We start from the raw sequence: 23,075 nt of genomic DNA on the forward strand, positions 1-23,075 counted from the left end.
CTGAGAGATTCACTTTTCTAGCCATAAGAAGTGTGAGAAAGAAAGTATTCACAACAACTTTCAGAGTTCACATTGAGGCCTACTTAATCCAAAATCAGACAAACTTATTTATTGTGATAAGGAAGGGGAATATATTAACAGAGATAATAAAATTATGAGCCTCTCAGCTTCAGTATTTTGAATATGTAAGTTTAGTCTACAGCGTATTCTGCCAGATCATGCTATATAGATCCAGATCTGTCTGGTTTTCTGCCCAGATGCGTTCCTGTGTGACCTGATCTAGGTGGACCTGCTTTGGCAGGGAGGTTGGACTAGATGATCTCTAGAGGTCCCTTCCAACATCTACCATTCTATGATTCTATGTTGAGATGTTGGTCTGCACTGGACATTTTTCATACAGTCTTCTATTGCGTCTTTTCTAAGCAGCAGCCTTTTAACTGGGACATTTAAATCTGATCTTTTGTGGATATTACATATTCTGTAGCATTCTTGCAGGAATAGGAACCCCAACACACAGAATTATTGGATGCTTGTTCAAAAAAGAAAATGGCACTGATGTGCTTCATTGTAAATGCTAAGTTTTCAGATGGAACTTTGCTACAAAAAATGGAGTTACAACTGTTACACTGGAGCTATCACAGTCTTTTAGAGATCTGCTTTGAGAAGTGAGGATTTCTGGAGTGATTTGGAATCCTTTGGTATAGACAGCAATGCAAATCTGTCAGTGTTTGGCTCTGTTGTCATACTACTGTGTATGATGTCTGCTGTTGCAGACATTTGATTTACTAAAATATGAGGAAACATGAAAGACCGTTTATTAGATTTGTTCATTGTATCAAAAACTATCATTGTATCATGACTGAAGGGTTTTATTTATAATTAAATAATTATTGTATTAATTTTTTAAACTTTTGCACAATTATATATGCTTAGTTTAGTGATTTCAAAACAGTAAAACCAAAAGAAAATATCAGTGCAGTGGGAGAAGCTATACTGCAAGAAGCCCACTGGGAGGATAAGATGTGAGGGCATTAAGGTACAGATCTGTGATGAATGTCTTTATTCAGTTTTTAGTGAGGACATAGGTTGCATAACTTCATTCTGTACCCATTCCCAAAATGAAAATCAAGTCCATTTTTTCTGTAAAACTGTAAAGTAGAGCTGGGGCTGCTTATGTGCAGTACTTAGAACTCTTAATAACCCAATCCGAAGTGAAGTGGCCAAGTCCTATGACTAGTAATCAAACCATAACAGCAGGAGGTACCTAATTAATGTATCTCTTGTTCCAATTTACCAAGATTAGTAAACTTATTATACTCCTAGTGATAAATACCTGGCACTGATATCTTCACTGATGAGGGATCTTTTGATTACTTCTTTTCAATGCTATTTTTTTTTCCCAAATGAGTTACTAGACATTAATAGCAATGCCCAAAGTCAGATTCTTGTGTGTTATTATTGACTGATCTGTCACGCAATTAGCCTGACAGCTTTGCAGGTATTTTCATATACTGGTCATCAATATCAACACTTGAAAGAGAACAACAAAGAAGTGTTTCTTTCATAGCAAATCAAGGCAATTTTAGCCTCCATTACTCAGACTGTGCATTCCTGTAGTCACAGATGAACTGTTGTGATTTGTTTTGATCCTAAAGTTCAGTATAGTTTTTTTTTTTTAACAAATACAGCAATGCTGTTTTTAAAAGCCAAAGAATGAAAACTGTCCTTTTTCATAACTTGTGTGCAAGGCATTCCTTTCCACTGTGTTGCTGGGGAAGAGGTGTGAGTGCAAAGAGGATATTTGTCTAATCCAGAAATGTGATAGTACACCACATACTAAGATATACTGCTAAAATCCCAATTTTCTCTGGTTTTTTTATGTGACCCGAGTTAAGTCACTTCACTTCCTTTTCAGTCTTCCTATGCATAAACAAAATAATTCAAAGGTTCTTTTCAATGTTTCTTCTGAATTTCAGGTACTGCAATGAGAATGTTCCTAGTATAGTATGATTTTTCAGCTAAAAACATGACTCTGAGTAAAGGTATTCCAGTTAAGGAACAGTATTACATAGATGGCATAAATTATGAACTTTGGAAATTTGAACATTTTTTGTACTTTCAGCTGTGCAGCTTGAAAAAGCACTTCTTGTGGAACAGTGCACAGTTTCAGCACCTCAGAAACAACTCCCATTTCGAATCTCACTAGCTTTAAAAACATGATTTAAGTGGAATGAGATCATAGACCCCCTAAGATGCTCTGAAGACCTTAATATATACAGGGAGGAGAAGCTAAATGTTAACGTGAAGAAGGGGAAGCTAAGAGTAAGAGGAATCTATTTGCAGTTTTTTACTACCTAAAGAGAGAAACAGAGAAGACAGAGACTCTTGGAGGTGTAAAATGAAAGAGGCAATGTAAAGGAAATCCTGGTTAGTTAAGAGGAAAAAAAAAAATCACCATGATGGCAGTCAAGTATTGAACAAAGGCTCAGAGAAATGTGGAATTTCTGTTCTTGGAGATGTATTAAACTTATCTGGAAAAACCTAAACAATCCAATCTTTACTTATTGGTTAAGAGCAGGCGATTGGACTAGACAAGTTCCAGAGCTCTCTTCCAGATTATATTATTCTATGACTGCAAACAAAAGTCTGGAGAGAGTTGATCTGTGTGTACTTATTATAACATACTGCATATAATATTACATTAAAAATGTAGTGTGCCTAAGAAAGCATACTAAGTAAATTTACAAATGCAAGACGAAATCTGTTTTTCACACAGGTATAGACATTGCAGGTTTTTAAAATTTCTTTTTTACTAGTTTTTTCCTTATCCTTAAGGACTTGTCTGCCTAGAGATGTCATTGTACAATATACACAGGCAGGAATGTATAGTGTGTTTGTGTTTTGCTCCATCTTGCTCCTGATGCACACCTCAGGCTGTGATTCATGAAGATGGACAATTTATATTGGTAGATCTGATGAGGTTGTTCCACTTAACTGTTTGACCTACTGCTTCTGCAGCCAGGTAAACTGCTCAGGAAGAAATGCCTGCTCTCCTGTAGTTTACAGCCCAGTGCTTTAAGGCCAACTGGCAAGCCTCAGGACAACAGACTGGGCGGTTACATGACTCATGAACTGGTTTGCATGCTGCTGTCTTGTCTTTGAGATGGGACTGGAGTAGGATTACTTCACCTTGAGTTAGTAAGCTCCATAGACTTGCAGAAAAATTCTGCACACTTCAAGACTCATTTACTACACCATAACTTTTCTATGGAGATCGACGCTAATATTTTCTACTTTCAAGACCAAAATTTAAAGGTTTGAGTATATATCAATGTTTGCTCATATGGAATGCTGCATTATTAACACACGAAGTAAAAAAGAATTAGCTGTATAATCACTGCAGTCACTCTGAATTCACCTGTAAATAGCTATCCAATGAATTTTTACAAAGCCACTTGCTCATCAGAATTTCACAGAGGAGTACTACTTCCAAGTATTTATCTTGATTGAATTTCTCAATAAATTATATCCTGAGATCTAGTAGTAAGCACAAACTCCCTGATGGGAATTTTCTACCTGGGCTTTGTCCCAGGTTTCTAAGTTAGGGGATAAAAATAAGAAACAAAAATGATACCTAGCTTTTAATGCTGTTACCAGAAAAATGCAATCTAAGTCAGATTTATAAGTTTTTGCAGAAAACACTAAAACTATTTATATTTAGAAAAAAGAACAAAAATAATTTTCAAACAGTTCTAGAAGTATTTTGTGTATATCAATGAACTGGAAGAAACATGTGCTGGTTGTTTACAAAGGGATAAAGGACTTCAGTACAAATAGTTTGACTCATTTGCGTTTAGTTCAGTGACTGGATCCTGTATCGTGGTTAATTCAGGATCTGAGTTTTTGTTCATGGTTCCCCAGAAGCTTGTATAGTTTGTTTGGCAATTATATTTCCATCTTGCCCTAGACAGAAAATTTGTGATCTAAAGAGGGGCTTAAAACACTTGTATTTGATTTACTAGGATATGAAGAAATGTAAAAGAGCTTTCCTAGGTTTGTTCAGTGTATGAAAAACAATCATTGTATCACGACTGAGGCTTTTTATTCGTAATGAAACAATTATTCTATTAGTTTTATAATTTTTGCACAATTATATATGCCTAGATTAGGGATTTAAAAAGCTATAGTTTTACTGCAGCTCATAAAATAGAGTTTATTCCCAAATGAAGATGCACATTATACTGGAGTCAAAATGAATTCCAATGCAAAGATTCATAAACTAACATTAGCCAGAGCTGCTTAATATTGCTGATACCTGAGGGGAAACCAGTCTTGTGACAAGAATTAGTATATTTACATTAACATAAAGCAGTTCCAGAAATAATGGATATTCTAGACTCAAAGTTGTGCTGTTTCTGGACCAGATACTGTGTATTTTGGATCAGTGGTAGCAATGACTACAATAAAAATAAAGATACCATCACATTTGAAAGTCTCTACCTTTTTTAGTAACATTGTTTGAGCATGATATTAGATCAGATCCACCATGTAAAATGGGGTTGACATGTGCCATTTAGTTGAACAAATTCTAGAGACCTAGCTCACAAAAGGGCAAGTCTTTGGCAGAAATAGGAAAGATGACAGTTCTGATATAAGCTTCAGAAACTAGAGAAGACCACACAGAGAGTGATAGGGCTTATGGCGTGCTAAATTGCATTTGGCTTTTAGGAATAGGGAAGAGAATTTAATGTGGCTTCACGGATGGTGGAGTTGAGTATCGAGATGATGGAGTTCAGTATCTTATGTGGTAGGAACAGAATATCAAGCAGGATTGTAATCCTGGACTTTAGCGGGGCCAACTTTGGCATTTCAAATAATCACTAGGGGACATCTTGTGACATCAGGTATTAGAGGATAAAGGGGCCCAAGACAATTGGTCTCTGTTCAGTGATCACTTCTTCAAGGCTCAGGATCAGAGCGTCCCAGTGAAATCAAGCAAGGGAACCAGGAGACCTGCATGGTTAAATAGGGAACTGTTGGGCAAACTCAAGTGGAAGAAGAGAGTCTATAGATCATGGAAGGAAGGGATGGCCACTTGGGATGAATATAAGACTGTTGTCAGAGGATGTAGGGAGGCAGCTAGGAAGGTTAAGCCTTGTTGGAGTTCTACCTTGCAAAGGAGGTTAAGGACAACAAGGTCTTCTTCAAATACATTGCATATAAAACTAACTAGAGGCAATGTAGGGTCACTGTTGAATGAGGCAGGTGCCTTGGTGACAGGATACAGAGAAAGTAGAGTTAGTGAATGCCTTCTTTGCCTCTGTCTATACTGCTGGAGACTGTCCTCAGGAGCCTCAGACTCCAGAGGAAGCCAGTTTAAACGAGGAGTTTTGTTAGGTTGATGAGAACTGGGTTAAAGATCAATTGAGCAGTCTGGATGTGCATAAATCCATTGACCCCAATGGGATGCACCCACAGGAGCTGAGGGAGCTGGCAGAGTCATTGCTAAAATACTCTCACCTTTAGTAAGTGATGGAGAACAGGGGAAGTGCCTGAGGACTGGAGGAGAGCAAATGTCACTCCAGTCTTCAAAAAAGGCAAGAAGGAGGAGCCAGGTAACTACAGACTGGTCAGTCTCACCTCCATCCCTGGTAAGGTGATGGAACAACTTATCCTGAGTGCTGTCTCTGGGCATTTAAAGGACAAGAGAGTCATTAGGAGCAGTCAACATGGCTTTACCAAGGGGAAGTTATGTTTGACCAACCTGATAGCCTTTTATGAAGATGTAACAAGGTGGATAGATGGTGGTAGTGCAGAGGATGTGGTTTATCTCAATTTCAGTGAAGCATTTGACACCGTGTCCCACAGCATCCTGGCAGCAAAACTGAGAAGATGTGGGCTGGATGATCAGGTAGTGAGGTGAATTGTTAATTGGTTGAAGGGAAGAAGACAGAGAGTTGTGATCAATAGGGTAGGGTCTAGTTGGAGGCCTATATCTAGTGGAGTCCCTCATGGATTGGTACTGGGACCAGTACTGTTCAATATCTTCATTAATGATCTGTGATTCTGTGATTCAGCTTGTCCTGTAAAAGAGACGCACACATTGTTGTGGTTTAACTCCAGTCTGCAACTGACCCACACAGCCACTTGCTTACTCCTCTCCAGTGGGATGGGGGAGAGAATCGGAAGAGTAAATGTGAGTAAACTTGTGAATTAAAGACAGTTTAATAGTTAAGGAAAAGCCACACACACAATCAAAGCAGAACAGGGATTCTTTAAGCACTTCCCATGGGCAGGAAGGTGTTCTGCTATCTCCAGGAAAACAGGATCTGCCTAACAGTGACTTGGGAAGATAAATGCCATCACTCTAAGTATTCCGCCTCCCTCAGCTTCATATGCTGAGAATGATGCCATATGATGTGGGATATCCCTTGGGTCAGTTGGGATTGACTGTCGTGGCTGTTTCTTGTGCATCCCCAGCCCACTCTCTGGTGGCGTGGGGTGGGAAGCTCAAAAGGGCTTGACTCCGCAAGCACTGCTCAGCAGTAACCGAAATGTCCCTGCTTTATTAACACTGTTTTCAGCACAAATCCAAAACATAGTCCCATACTGACTACTGTGAAGCAAAGTAACCCAAATCTGGCCAAAACCAGCACACAAAAACACATACATACATATAGTTTGACTGGAGTTAATTAGATTATTTTAAAACTTGTATAGGAGAATCTTAGTACGCTGAGCCTGGGATGATTCCTGTACAGAAGACCATTCACTCACGTCAGCAGAGATTTATTTCACAATCCTGGATGCAGGAAAATATCAGTGCCTGTTAATGAAATGCTTGCTGTAGAATATGTGGGCTTGGTTGTTGGATATTCTTCTGATTAAAAAAAAAAAAAGATTGATGAAAGACACTAGAGAACAAATTAATGTTTTTTACACTTGATTAACTGCTTAATATTCCTAATGTGCTCAAGGTACTGGAAACACTTGGAGGGTAAACACAGAGACAACTCAGGACCTGAAAGTGAAAGTCACTGAGGCCAGATTTTAATTAAATTTAAATTAAAAAGAGAGAGGAAATTAAAGTATCTATCACATTAAAAAAAAAAAAAAAAGCAGGTTCAACTCTAAAAAAACCCGCAAACCTCCACTGGAAACTAACAATCTAGCTTTAAGGAATCTGCAGAGAATTTACTGTTACAGGAAAAGAATTTTCATGATCATCTGGGGCCAAAAATCATTTGGCTCTCATGCTGTTAAAAGAATTGGTAATCATATAAACATGGAGTTTAAAATTTAAAGTAATTAAAAAAGTTAAATTCTTTTGAGATTTTGTAGCTTTACCCAACAAAACTGTCAGTATATTCAGGCCAGAAAATGAAGGTGAATGTTTTTTTGCCAAGTTTGAAATCTAACTGTTATTAGTGATACCATATTCCATGTTGCTTGGGTAAAAGGGCATTAAAATTGACCTTTGTAGGATCAATGGATCCACCACCTACATTTCTGGATGCTGAAAACTACTTTAGAAGGTGACTGACAAAGAAAAAGCTGCATGAAGACAATTAGATTTTTCCTTCACTCCTGCATAGAGAATCAATACAAGTATTATGTGTTGTTTCAGTTAGAAATGTCTTTCCATATCTTATTTAACTGACACTGTTTTCAGTCTTTTCACTTAACTGAGGGCTTTAGGCACTTGCCCATGAACTCTAGGTTAAATTGGAAATGAGATTTTTTTTTTTTTTAACAAAAAAGTTGTGAATTTTAGTGTTTGAATGACAATCACAATAAAAAATCCATTTACCTTATCTCCTTGATAGGATACTTCTAGTAAAATTTCCTGTATATCCACACTAGCATTAGTATAATTAATGTGGGCATTCTTAGTCCATTGAATTAGGTGAAAGAATAGTCCTGCTATTCCCAATGTTAGGGAGTGAGGAAATTTGAGATAATGTCATGTGTGAGCCACAAAAGCTTCCTGGAAGGAGGATTTCCTACACTGAGTAAATCTGATCCCTTTGCATCACTTTGGTATTGCTGAAAGGGAAGTAAAAACACCTGTTATAGATTTATGTGATGGATTTTGGTGTGAATAAATTTGTTCATTTGTATAAGATGCTAAGGCTATTGATGGAATACAGTACTATCAACTCAACTCAATTTGAAAGCTAATCTCAGTAGTTTTTAATGGGGATTGATTTAGTTTCCTTGAACTGAGTTAGGTCTATTAGAATTTTCTTGTTCCATTGTTTACTTGGTTCCATATGCACTTGAAATTTATAATGAGACACCAAAATAAATACATGAGTTCTATATGTGTTGGAGGAAGAGTGAAAAGTGGACAGGCAGATCAGAAGAACGATAAGTCATTTGTACTCCACATTAAAAATTTCCCATTTTTATCTTTTTTTTTTTTAATTGATACTGCTTTTTGTTTTAAAATCAATTCTGATCCAAGCAAATTATTTTTAGTTCTTAGCTATTCAGGAATCACTCTCTAGCTCCATGATAAAAGACATCTTCATTACAGATGCTGCTTTATTCCTGCTAGTAGACATAACACATTGTGGCAATGTCATTATTGTTATTGTTGATGAAACAAGACTCTGGATTCAGGCACTTAAACTATGAAATAATTGCTCTCTGGGCTGAGGTTTGTCACACTTGTTTTTTTTTTACTCAGAGGTGATGTCCTTTTCTGGAAAGCTTCATAAAATCCCAGTATTAGATATTGAAACATGAAAAACAGAACTAAGTATTTTTCCCAAAAAAACAAACAAATAGAAAAATTAAATTCATTTTGTTTGTGCTTGAATGCGTATATATATGCTTCCTGTCTTCAGTTCTAAAGATAAGCCAGAAATACTTTCAAGAATTCGAGAATTTTATCATGCAGGGGGTTGGACTAGATGATCTCTAAAGGTCCCTTCCAACACTACCATTCTATGATTCTATGATAAAAATCATCTCTAATTAAGAGTTTACAAGACACTGCTGTTTTTGTTTCTACATAGGTTATCAAAATCTAGCGAAACCTCTGAATTCATGTGGGGATAGAAAGCAAAACTCAAGTTTGTTTGAAACTCATCCCTTTCATTTTGACTACAGTAATCTTTATCAGTAGGTGTAACCCGTTTTCATGATACAAGTATCTTTGTAACCTAAGGCCTACCACTTGCTTCCAGTTTTTCATATTCCCTGTCTCACTACTTCCATTGTTGTCAACTATCATCAGATTTGTTATAAAAGCTTGAGCAGTTATTGTTATTAAGATTCCAGCTTCTGGAGTCAGGTGGTTTCTATGAAAGCTGTAGCCATCACTTCTGAGTTCCTAGCCCTCATTAACAGCTTGTAAATAAAACTTTCCATAAAAGAATAAATATTTTAAAGGATTTTATTTATTGACAATTTCAAAATCACCTCAGACTGATAATGGTTACGTCTTCTCCCTCAACTATTAAAGCTTTCATTTTCACAACAGGATCTTTGATCTCAGGGGTTTTGTTCATTATTGTATTATTTAGTAACATCAGTGTGAGTAGTCTTACATAAATTCTCTGAGATATTCATCAAAAGGATGTGCTCTGTTCTTTTGCCCACTTATTACTGCTTCATCGTTTGAACTATTCAGCAAAATAGAAGTGTAAATTGCAAAGCCTTCATTTTATAATTGACTGAAAATAAAGACCAGAATGTATCTTCAGAGAGAATTCTGGACAAAAAAAAAGAACTTATCCAGAAGACTGAATGTCAAGCTTCAGCTGCCACAAGACACAGAAGAAAGATTTCTTCTGTGAAGAAAGAAAGATTTCTTGCAAGAATAGTTGCTTTTGAGAGGAAAAAAAAATAGTTTTATTAATTTTTTCAGTAGAAATATAGTCCATTCCTGCCCTGATGTAATAAAAAAATGCTGTAAAAAACTCCCATATTCTGATGTTTCAGCTTTTGGTTACTTGATGCTTCTAGGATTACAACAGAAAAAGCACTGATTTTCTCTTTCCATCTTAGATATCCTGAAGTTGATTTATATATGTGTACTCAAGAACTAACCCACAGAATTCAATATCTGTAGACTTGTGACATGCAAGTAATGTTCCTTAAAAGTGGGCTTTTCACTTAAGGTTAATTAGAGGGATAACCTGACATTTATGGGGTAGTGCTAGACTACAACTTAGTTGTGTTTGTCTTTCCCTTTTTTTTGTGGAACAGCAAGACATTTACAGGACTTTTTCATTTAGAAAACAAAGAATACAAGGAGGAAATTGGAGTATCTTTCTTATGAGAAACGGTTGTGGGAATTGGGGCTGTTTAGTCCAGATACGAGGAGACTGCAAGGAGGCCTCATTAATATTTACAAATATCTAATTGGTTGATGTCAGGAGGTTGGGACATAACTTTTTTCTTTTGTATATAGTCACAGGACAAGGGGTAATGGAAAGAAGCTTCCACTGAAGCACAAGGAAAAATTATTTTACTGTTCAGGTGAGGGAGCCCTGGCACAGGCTGCCCAGGGAGAGTGTGGAGCCTCCTTCTCTGGAGGTTTCCAAAACGAACCTGGTGTTCCTGTGTGACCTGATCTAGGTGGATCTGCTTGAGCAGTAGGATTGGAGTAGACAATCTATAAAGGTCCCTTCCAACACCTACCATTCTGTGATTCTGTGATTCTGTGAAACTATATTTGCACTTTATGCTGATTGCAATATTATCCTTTAGGAGAAAAACAATGGCATCTGAGAAGTTACTCTGTAGACTTCACACATATCATAAAAGTAAAGTTGGGTCTTCAAGGAAGGAACTCTGGATATATGAAATTGAAATCATTGTAACCTTCCTAGGGTTGACTATTTTTCTTTGAACTTTCTGGTTATCCTAGAAAAATTGTAGTGGCATTCACCTGTCAAGGATCCTCATTAGTGACATTTTTTTGGTTCTTCTAAATCTGATCATTAGTACAACTAAACTGATCATGTGGTTTCAGCGAGGCGGTTGTATTACAGGAAAAGATGAGGATACATCATAGATTTACCAATGGCATCCTCAGCTAATAAGAGTAGAGTTATCATAACAGAAAGTTAAGTGCCATCCATTTTTGGAGTGAAAAAACTCAAAACTCATGCAACTTTTTAAAGCCTTGGTAAATGGAATGCATTAGAGAAAATATTGGTTAGCTGAGGATCTCAAAATATCTTTTCTTCCCCTTGGGTAAAAGTGCAGTCTAATTACTAAAAGCAGTGGGTGAGCAAATGTTCAATTGTACAGTTTTAGTGTGTTTTCTGAGGTTCTCATTTTGTAAGAGTGGCTTCTTTTGTAGAGTGTTCTGTGGTCATTTAGAAACAGCTCAGGACAGTTCAGGAAAAGTATTGGTGAACTGAACTCCATCTCAAAGTAATGAACAAGACAGACTGATGGTCTGTGTTGCAATACTAAATTAACAAAATGCCTCGAAGTGTGTTGTCTATTTCTGGTTACTCATTCCTCCTGCATACAGTAACCTCAGGAAAAAAAATGGAAGAAGAGATGATCACAAAAAATGCAAATTTTGCAAGCATCTGCTGAACCATTTGATTTGTATCCCTAAGGACTTTATATTCTAAAAAGGAGGGTTGCCAGTTCTGTGAAACGTTACTTCAATGATATGCAGTATGATAAGAAAAACGTCCCTGCTTCCCACTCTTCTATACACTTTGTGTGCAGATGAATGACATGTAGTGGTACTTTAAAATCAACTTACCAGCATCATTAAACATAACTGAACAGAAGCTGCTATCATCAGTGAATACTCTTCAGCATAAGAAGGGCAGTAAAATGTATTTCTTCACCGTCTCCAGACATTTTTGAAACTACTGTTGGTTAAGTGGGTCTCTGCAAACCGAGGAAGAAAACAATTTATTTGATGAAAAGTATAATCCAAGTACCACTGAAGATCAGCTGAAGGGATCTTGTTGACGTTATTGGGCTCACCCTAAGGTGTCAGGCCTTTTAAGGGAACACGGATGTTGGGCAATCATAACAAACCTTACACTGCTCCCAACTCTGCCTTCTCTATTGAAAGTCATAGCAGATCAAAACTTTAAGACTTCAAAGAGTCCCTCTCCTGGCTTGCTTTTGCAGCTCACTGTTTTGATTGACTTCCTATTATTGAAAATTTCCCTTCAGTCTCCATTCACGTTGATCTGGGGTGCTGCTGAAGGAGAAACTGACAAGCTTGGAACAGCAGATCACAAACCAAGACAGACATCAAGTCAGCATGAATCTTTCCAGAAGCCAGCACTACTGAGAAACTGGTCAAGCCGAGCATAGAAAAAACTTAGATGTGCAGTGGATGTTAATGTGGGACTCAGTCCCTACTTTTTTTAAGCACATTATCTACAGAAGAGAATGGGAATACACAGGAGTCTGGTTATGAATAAGGTTAAGCACTTTGCATTAAGATTCTCCTGCAAAATTAGGGCAAATTATACAGTCCCAGAGAAAAACATTTGAGTTCTTTTAATTATTCCAAATATTTGCTGCATTTGACACGTAATTATGCAAGATTCAATAAAGTATTTGCTAAATCACTTGAATGAATCTGTAGTGACATGTCTTAAACTTAACTCTATAAAACAGACAAAATAGGTGAGGTGCCTGAGGACTGGAAAAAGGCCAATGTCACTCCAGTCTTCAAAAACTCACCACCATCCCTGCAAAGGTGGTGGAACAACTCATCCTGAATGTCATCACTAAACACATGAGGGAAAAGATGGTTATCAGGGATAGTAAACATGGATTCACAAGGAGAAATCCTGTTTTACCAACCTCTTAGCCTTCTACAATGGCATAACAAGCTGGCTAGATGATGGGAGAGCAGTGGGTGTCATCTACTTTGACTTCAGCAAGGCTTTTGATCACTGTCCCCCGTAATATCCTCATTAGAAAGCTCAAGCAGTGTGGCTTGGATGAGTGCATAGTAAGGTGAATCAAGAGCTGCCTCAATGACAGAAACTAGAGGGTGGTGATCACTTGCACAGAATCAAGTTGGAGGCCTGTGGCCAGTGGAGTTCCACATGGATCGGTTCTGGAGCCAGTCTTGTTCATCATCTTCATCAGTGACCTCAGTGAGGGGACAGAATGAACCCTCAGCAAATTGGCTGATGACACCAAACTGGGACGACTGGCCAATTCTGCATTTTCTCAAAAAACTCTACCTACATGTCAGACCCAATCCCTGCTACGGCCCTCCTTTAGCAATGGACACAGAGGGGACACTCCCAGGAAGGGGCCCTCTGCCCCTCCACAGCCCTCCTCTTCCTCCCACATCACGCTACCTTTCATCAAATCATAGCATTAGTTTGCTTGGTAAAGGCCTTGACCATCATCTAGTCCTAAGCTCACGCTGCCAAGCCAACACACACAGGAGCCAATCACAGTCGTCCGCATGGACATTTGCATTGACCCCAGCGTGTGCTGCTGACATCACACTGTCTCCTGCCATGTCCGTTAACCCCATTAGCATACCAACCGACACACGGCACTTGACTCTCAGCTGCAGAGCTGCTGGTGTCGTGACCTGCGCACACTTGGACGGGGATCCTTAGCAGCAAAGACAGCAGTTGCCCATCTCTGCCTGGCCAAGAAGGGAAGAAGTTCAGGAGGGTGAAGATGTGGCTTCAGAGACTTCTCAAGATCAACAAAGCAGCAGCAACACCTGCCTTTCCTCCTCCAGCAGCACCTGCCTTTCCGCCAGCTTTTCCCCCTGCACCAATGGCTTTTCCTCCACTGCCAACGTTCACCTTTCCTCCTCCAGCAGCACCTGCCTTTCCTCCTCCAGCAGCACCTGCCTTTCCTCCCGCTTTTCCCCCTGCACCAATGGCTTTTCCTCCACCGGCAGCGCTCGCCTTTCCTCCTGCAGCAACAATGGCCTTTCCTCCAGCAATACCTCCAACAACGGCTTGCCCCCCTGCACCGATGGCTGCCCTTCCCCTCCCTTTTCCTCCTACTGCACCATTTTTTCCTCCTTCCACAACTGTTTTTGCTCCTGCTGCAGTGGCTTTTCCTCCAGCAGCTGACAGGGTGGAGCCAATGGAAGTGGATCCACCAAAGGATCAGGAGGAGCCCATGGAGGTGGATCCACCTCAGGATCAGGAAGAGCCCATGGAGGTTGATCCACCACAGTATGGGTCCCGGCACCACAAACGAATGCCAAGGCTCCTTTTTGCAACACGACGGAAATACTGATGTCAGAGAGCCAGTCTAGTATCAGAATCCATTGCAGCAGAAGTCCTTGGACCCTCCGCTTCGTGACCCTCTCTGCTTTACAACCCTCCCCACTTCCCGACTCTTCGCTTCATGACTCTAAGGTACATGACTCTCTCCATGACTCTCCGCTTTGCGACCCTCTTCACTATTTCAGCTTCATGACTGTCTCCACTTCACGACTCTCTCCACCACTCTCCGCTTCATGACCCTCTCCACTTCACAACTCTCCGCTTCACGACCCTCTCCACTTCACCACTCTGTGCTTCCCACCACCTGCACTTCACGACTCTCCATGACTCTCCACGACTCTCTGCACTTCACAGACTTCTCAGCTTCACAACTCTCCACGACCCTCTCCACTTCCAAGACTCGACGCTTCCGACCCTCTCCACGACCCTCCACGACTCACCACTTCAGGACCTTCTCCACGATCCTTTCAGTTTCACGACCCTCTCTACTTCACAACTCTCTGCTTCTCGACACTCTATAGTTCACAAACATCTCAAGGTCATGACTCTCTGCTACATGACCCTTTCCACTTCAAGACTCTGCACTTCGGGCACCCTCCACAACTCTGCGCTTCATGACTCACCACTTCAAGACCCTCTCCAAGAGCCTTGCAGCTTTACAACTTTCTCCACTTCAAGACTGTCTCCATGACTCACGCTTTACAACTCAGCACTTCAAGACCCTCTCCACGACCCTTTCAGCTTCAGAAGACCTTAGACACTTCGCTTCCCGACCGTCTCTGCTTTACGACCCTCTCCACTTCCCGACTCTTCACTTCATGACTAAGGTACACAACCCTCTGCACAATCGTCTCCACGACTCTCTCCACTTTGCACCACTCTAAGCTTCATGACCCTCTCCAAGACTGCATTTCCGGCCATCTCCACGACTTCATTTCATAAAGCTCCGCTTCATGACTCTCCCCACAATCTTTTCAGCTTCACCACCGTCTCCACATCACAATCCCATCTACCTCACAATTCGCTTCACAACCCTCTCCACGACTTTCTCTGGTTAATGACCCGCTCCAGGACTCTCTCCCGTTCACGACTATCCACTTCACGACCATCTCCGAGACCGTCTCTGGTTCAGGACTCTCCGCTTCAGAAGTCTCAGCTTCACGACTCTCCATTTCACTGTTCTCCAGTTCATGACCATCTCCACTTCAAGACTCTCTCTGATTCACGACCCTCACCACGACCCTCTCCACTTTAAGACTCTCTCCCCTTCAGGACTCTCTGCTTCTCAACACTCTCAACGTTCACGGTGCTCTCCAGTTCACGATGTTCTCCACGATCGTCTCCACTTCAAGACTCTCTCCGCATCGTCATCCTCTCCCCTCTCCACTTCGCCACTCTCCGGTACACGACCATCTCCAGGACCCTCTCGGCTTCGCGACCCTCCCTCCGACGTTCCAATAAAATACACGTTTGTAGCTCTAATAATGGTGGTCATGAATAAACAAGGTCTGGGTGGGGAAATCTCAACAGCAATCCACCACCAACTGTTTCACTGGCAACAGGCAGTGGGCACTGTAAAAAGCGGGGGGTGCTGATTGTGGATGACTCACTGTCAAGAGGCACATGCGAGAGACTAGTGAGTGAGCAGGGGGAACTAGAGAGGTGGGTTCAGATATAGGGCGCCCATGATCTCACGCCAGTGACACAGACATGCTGTGCCAGCTCACGGGGCTGGAGCACAGCCAGCCATGCCTATGTGCTGTTTAGGAAACACAGGCAATTGGGGCGAGGGGCTGGAGTTGCTCTCTAGGTGAGAGAGCAGTTAGAGCACATTGAGCTCTGCCTGGGTGGGGATGAGGGCTGGGGTGAGTGCTTCTGGGTGAAAACAAAGGGGCAGGCTAGTGTGGGTGATAGTGCTGTGGCACTTTAGGCCACCTGAGCAGGAAGAAGTGGATGAGGCCTTCTAAGAAACAGCTCAGAGCTGCCTCACAATCATCATCCCCGGTCCTCACGGGGACTTCAAGCACCCTGGTATTTGCTGGCAAAGCCACTCAGCCAAGCACACACAGGCCAGGAGCTTCCTGCAGAGTGCTGATGGCAACTTCCTGTCACAAGTGGTCAAGGAGCCAAGGAGAAGGGATGTGCTGCTGGACTTAGTCTGGATGGGGATGTGGAGGTTGGAGGCAGCCTTGGCTGCAGTGACCATAAGATGATGGAGTTCAAGATCCTTTGTGGAAGAAGCAGGACACACCAAGCAGGACTGCAAGTCTGGATTACAGGTGAGCTGACTAGGGCCCCTTCAAGGACTTTCTTGGAGGGATCTCATGGGATAAGATCTTAGAAGGCAGAAGTGCCCAAGAGAGCTGCTTGATTTTCAAGCGCCACTTTGTCCAGGCCCCCAGGTCAGTGTGTCCCCACATGCAAGAAAGCAGGAAAAAAGAGGCCTGAACGTGGATGAACAAAATCCACTAAGACAACTCAGGGAGAAAGCAGCCATCTAGGAGAGGTAGAAACAGGGCATGGTTTCTTGGGAGGAATATGGGAATATTGCCAGAGCATGCAGGGGTGCAACCGGGCAGGCTAAAGGCCTTTTAGATTTCAACCTGGCCAGGAAGGTAAAGGCAAATGAGGAATTTTTCAGGTGCATCATCAGCAAAAAAGAAGATTAGGGGAAATGTGGGCTGCTGCTGAACACAGAAGTCTCCTGATGAGAGAAGATGCAGAGAAGGCTGAACTACTGAATGCCTTCTTAGCTTCAGTCCTGACGGAGAGATCTTATTAACATAAGTATCTAAAGGTTGGTTGTCAGGAGGTTGGGGCATCCCTTTTTTTGTATTCTAGCTAGAAATAGGTCAAGGGGTAATGGGATCAAGCTGGAACACAAAACGTTCCACTTAAATATAAGAAAAAACTATTTCACTGTAAGGGTGACAGAGCAGTGGCACAGGCTGCCCAGAGGGGTTGTGGAGTCTCCTTCCTTGGAGGTCTTTAAGGAAGACATGCCAGGACATGTTCCTGTGTGACCTGATCTAGGTGGACCTGCTTCTGCAGGGTGATTGAACTAGGTGATCTCTAAAGGTCCCTTCCAACCATACCATTCTGTGATTTTGTGAAAATAAGTGTACCTGAAGGTGATCTCCTGCAGGATCCAACCAGTATTTCTTTTTGTTTTTAGGATTATTATGTGCTTTACTCAAAACTGCACTCGTATGCATACCTTAAAATCCTTCAAAACTTACCCCCAGACCTGTATTGTTTTCAAATTTCACAGGCTGTTCGTTGTAATGCTTACAAGCTTATATATGGAATGCCACAGCATTTGTGAGATAGAAGTGTCTGTTCATTTAAAGTAAAGCACAGTATATTTTAAAGGCTACAGAATTTAAAAGAAAAAAATCTGTATCTGTATTTCTGAAGAAAATATAGAAGCTTGTGCATATTTCTCAAAGAGGTAAGTATATGTAAAACTCTACTCCTAAGGTCAACTTGTAGCTAATTTAATAATTCTTTTGTGTAGCTATGTAATACAAAACCTTAAACAAAAATAAGTCACAGTCTGCTATTACTAAGACCTCTGCACATTTTTTGAAAATGGCAACTAATTTTTATGAAAAATATTTATACTGACTGAGAAAAGTGGACAAGAGTATGAATGGTGAAAGAGATTAACAAGTGTGGTTGTTTTACCATGGGATTGTGAAAATCATTAAAACTTGATCAAAACTCTTTATCATGTTTTTTTTTTTTTAAGTTTTCACTTGTGTAGGGGTCATTGGTGTTTCTTTTCATTGTATTACGTCTAACACAGAGCAAGAGGCAGAATTTTCAGCGTCATTGCTACTTGTTTTTCTAGAAATTAGTAATCACAGAATCAAAGAATCTTAAGGTTTGGAAGGGACCTCAAAAGATCATCTAGTCCCACCGCCCTGACACAGCAGGACTACACAGGAACTCATCGAGGTAGTTTTTAAATGCCTCCAGGGAAGGAGACTCCACAACCCATCTGAGCAGCCTGTGCCAGTGCTCCCTCACCCTCACAGGGAAGAAGTTTTTCTTTATGTTTCTTTGGAACCTCTTATGTCCCAGCTTGTACCAATTGTCCCTTGTCCTATCATTGACCATCATTGAGAACAGTCTGGCTTCATCCTCCTGACCCCCACCCTTTACATATTTGTAAACATGAATGAGGTCACCCCTCAGTCTCCTCCAAGCTAAAGAGCCCCAGCTCCCTCAGCCTTTCATCAGAAGGGAGATGCATTTCTGTAGAAATTACACTGCATTTTTTGGATGAAAGGAAAAGCAGTCAGCTTGTTAGGAAAGTTGTAGTGAACGAGTGTTCTGTATCAACATGTTTAGTCACATGAAAATATGTCCCCACATAAAAAGTTTGTTTGAAAAACAAGTTAATGTGGACACATCTCAATTTTTTGAGGGTTTTCCTTTCTGAATACTTTAATATAAACTTTACTGTCTCAGTATTCACTGCAGAAATCCAGGATTTTAAGACTTTAGAAAACAAATAGCATTTCCATGCATACTGCTTCTGATTGTTCTATCCAAAACATGTTATTTAATTGGTGAACCATTGAGGATATCTTCTCTTTCTGTCACAGAGATGGCCAATGTTAGTTACAAAAACCGTGATGTTTTGACAAAGGAAATGTTACTGTTTGCTGCCATATTCAGGATGAGCTGTAGTTTTAAATTGTATATTTTTCTTAAATTTCTATACTTTGCTGTTCAGTAGATATCTAAAGAAAAATAATATTAGTTGCAATGCTACGGAGATGTTTTGTTAACTCCTTAGAGATCACTTCATTACTTCATATGTAAAAAAGGTGCTACAGAAGAAGAGAGTAAGTCCGGGATAATTAATTTGGAACCTATTTTTGCTATTAATTCTGCTTTCTACCCACATCAAAGTTTCAAACTCACTTTTCCTTAGTTTTCGATATCTGACTCCTCACTATGTATTCTACTAGATTTCCAAAGTGGTATGTTTGAATTTAAAATCCTCAGAGCTATCCCAGAAGTTTCTCTACAATTTTTCGAGTTCTAGTACCTCTCAAAAGCTTTCACTCTTTCTTGGTGTGGAATGTTTTTGAAGTCTTTCAGTGCAAATTGGTAAGTGGCTTTTACTTACTCAATAAACTCGTAGGCCCAGTGCCTCTAGCCTAGTTTTACACAAGACAGGCTTTACCTATATTTGGTAACATCAATTTGTTGGACACAGAAAATTCTCTTTTGGAGCTCCTCTATTGGTCTAGTGGACTTCAGGAGTATTCAAGCTATCTGCAGGGTTTAGATGCATGTTCTGTACTTCTCTTTTACTTCTCTGCTTACAGTTATGGTGAATTTGAGTCTTAGAAATGGGCCTGTCCCACCAACATACCTCAGTCTTCTTACAGGGAGACCAAATTGATTCAGTATAAAATAGAGACAAGAACAGTACCTAGGAATATCCAGCCAAATTTTTATCTTTTAATATTGCAATCTTCTTCTTCACAAAATCATGAAGTGCAACAAAATTCCCTTGGAAAGAAGCAAACAAGCGCAGTACCATGGGTTCACTTCTTTTGACAGACACTCATTTGGCAAATAGATGATCTCTATCAGGAAAAAAAGAGGAGGGAAAGGAAGGGAAGGGACTAACATTTTGTATCAGATTGTCCCTAACAATCAAAGTAGTGGTATATCTTCTCAGACTTGTAAAATTTGCCATAAAAAAGATCATTTTTTTTTTAAAGAGGAAAGCCTGTAGTTTAAACCTGAACAAAGAACAATAGGCAAACCCTTAATAAAACTGATTTCTTGTGTAAACAGTGATTTAAAATTCAAGGGCATCACTCTATTGAGAAATATTTCATACAAGATGTTTTTACTTCCAACCAAGGTTTCCATTTTGAAACTGTATAGCTTATTGCTGTTTGAATGTGTAGCTTGTATAATCACTTGCCAAAACTATTCACTTATAAAGGATTCTCTCTCTACTGGAAAGTTTCTGTACGGAAATTTGGTACACATTTCATATCAATAATTGCCTCATATCATGAATACTGAGATGGTTTAGGCAAAATGTAGTAAGTCTACAGAAAAACCTTAATTGTTTTCTAAATTAACAAGGTATTTGAAGATTTAAAAAAAATGGAGAATAGCTGGAAAATTGCTAATTACGTGGCAACGCTTAGGCAATGTCTTACCAAAATGATAAGGACATGCTTTACTTCAGCACTAGTTGATAAGAAAAAAAAAAAGACAATTGTGTCTTTGAAATCTTTTTTTTCCCTCCCTTTGTTTAAAGTCTTTAAGAGACATTTGAGTTTTAAAGGACTATTTATAGAGCAAAGAAATTTGATAACATTAGAGCATGAGCTATTTTAGAACATAATTTCATTTCCTATTTTTAACCCTGATTGATCTAAAAGGATTTCACAGGAAAACCACCAAAAAAGGACTAAAACTCCAGCTTAAAAATTAACAGAGGAATTTTGTCTTAATAAGGTCCAAACCAATGGCACATTTACTGTATTGATAACTGCATATTTAAGACCTGATGATGCAAATTATACTATTTCAAAGGCACTGAGACAACTAGAATGTCTCAGTACTGATAATCATCTCCAACAACTTCCATAGAGACATGCTTAAAGGCATAGAGAAGCTGTGACCAAAGCTCCCTCTAAAAGCAGGATCTTCAAATGGCTCCAAATGGCAGAGGATGGATGCGTCTGTATACTTCGTATCACCAGTTGCTGGCACTTTTTTAGGTTGGCTCTGACTGGCAGCCAAGCACCTCTAGAGCTACTCTTTCCGACTTCCTCGTGTAGAGGAGAGAGCAGATTTTGTGATCTGTTGTTACCTATCACCCTCAATAAAGCCAAATCATTGGCTGGAGCTTTCGTTGAGGTAAACATTGAAATTGTTCAGGTTTTGTCCAGAGTACTGTGGAGCTTACAAGCTCGTCCTTTCATTCCAGGAATGAAAAGAAACTATTTATGTTTGTTTTGTATTACATACAGTAGCTATTCCTGTCTATATAATAAACTCAGCATAATGAAATCACACATGCCTGTTTCTGGATGATTAAAGACCACAGTGGCATTTAGGATGAAGTTTTTCCTTCACCACCTTCTCACCACATCACAGTAAACTAAAAGAAACAGAATCTGATGCATGCATCTGCAAAGTTTTGTTAGCTACAGTATGTAAGCGTACAGGTGTTAGCATGTGAGAAGTCTGAACAACATTTGATTTAAAATTAGTTCTATGACAACTAATAAAATTGAGCGGTATTGGTCTAATAGGTTTGTTCTTTTATGGATCAAGTCAAATGGTGCACAGAACATTTTTATTCTCACTAGCTAAATGTATCTAGTTATGTAATGGCCAGACTATTGCAATGGGAATACTAATGACAATAAACAGACAGGGCACTCTATTCCAAATCAAATGGGCTCAGAGATTACTCATTTCCTTTTAGAATAACAAATGGACTTGTCAAGAAAAAACAGAAGGAAACCATAAAAATGAAACACCTGCTATTTCTTTTTCACAGATGTGGCTGCATATGGGCAGAGATACTTAAATATAAAATATTTGAATTATTATCCAGAAAATTAATCACTTTATGGTTTCAAAACAGCAAACAGAATTAATAAGAAAAATAAGAAAGCTCTGAAATCTGTACCCATTAAAACAGTTGCAATGAATTTTCTACCACTAGTTCCCACATTATTTTCTTCCTAAGGATTTTTATAAAATATTGCCTTTAAGCTTGAAATTGTCATATGAATTCACAAGTCATTAACATTGATTGCTCAGTTTCAGTACACTTAACAACAGCATCAGATATCTGTTTAGATACAAAGAGTGCATTCTCTCGGAAAGAACTTAAGAGATGGCTTCTCTCATTCAGGTTAATATGTTACAATTTTGGTTTCTTTTTTAAACCTAGCACCATCCAGATCTGGATAAACAGTGGTGATATTTCTTGATTCTTTACTTCTCTACAGGAATAGATGGGTTCTACCTAGCTCATAATGAATCAGTACCAATTTCATGTAAATCAGCAACCTGTCGATAGAATTATGATTCATTAGGTAGTCCAAAATGTAGAGGCTCTGAATTCTTCTCTCTTTTCTGTCATCATGTGGCATGTGGCTTTTGGTACTTATACATCCACAAGTAAAGTTCTGGCTTGGCAAAATTGTAGTAGAATTTTATCTACAGTTTAAATGAGGTTTCATTATCTATCTTATTTGCCACTCATAAAACAGAGGTGTAAATACCTCCATTACTTATCACAGATTTGGTTTTATTTTTCATAGGTGACTACACAGTACCTGGGAGAAGTTTGAGTGACTCTTATGTCTGCCAACGTAAGTCAATACAATAATCTCAAGCAGATCTTTCTTAGTGGTTAGAAAAATATGTTACTTCCTCATAAAACTTCTAACCTTTTGCATAATAGGATTCCATAATTGTTATTCTAACTAATCCTAATGGACTGCAGAAAGTTAATATGATGAAATATTTATATTAATCAATAAATATTAATCTATAAGGTATATTTCACACATAATTTGGAAGGTATCAATTATGTACAATATCAAAGTTGTAATTGGCCCATTCTCTGCACTTAAGGGATGTGGCCAGTTACAAATATACTACACCACTCAGAGAAGAGTGAGTGAGATTTTTCTTGAAGGATTAAAGAGCCAAAGAACCAAAAAGCAAGAGGGAAGGAGCAAACTGTGAAAGTTATCTAGATTATGAGGACAGAAACTCTCACTGGACAGAAGTAAATAAACCATAGTATAATGAAGAGTGGAGCAGGTCATTCTTTTAATTGCTTCCATG

At 39.5% G+C, this 23,075-nt stretch overlaps 1 protein-coding gene across 2 annotated transcripts in view; it reads left to right on the top strand.

Annotated features, from left to right (window-relative positions):
- The window catches only part of LOC133626363 (heat shock protein HSP 90-alpha A2-like), a 69,598-nt gene extending 47,011 nt beyond the window's left edge, over positions 1 to 22,587 (top strand). For both annotated transcript variants that reach the window (XM_062004914.1, XM_062004915.1), the window contains exon 9: positions 22,544 to 22,587. The gene's annotated coding sequence lies outside the window, so the exon portion shown is untranslated. The remainder of the gene's footprint in view (positions 1 to 22,543) is intronic.
- The last annotated feature ends 488 nt before the right edge of the window (positions 22,588 to 23,075 follow it).

Source organism: Colius striatus, chromosome 11 (assembly GCF_028858725.1).
Source record: "Colius striatus isolate bColStr4 chromosome 11, bColStr4.1.hap1, whole genome shotgun sequence".
Taxonomy (NCBI): Eukaryota; Metazoa; Chordata; class Aves; order Coliiformes; family Coliidae; genus Colius; species Colius striatus.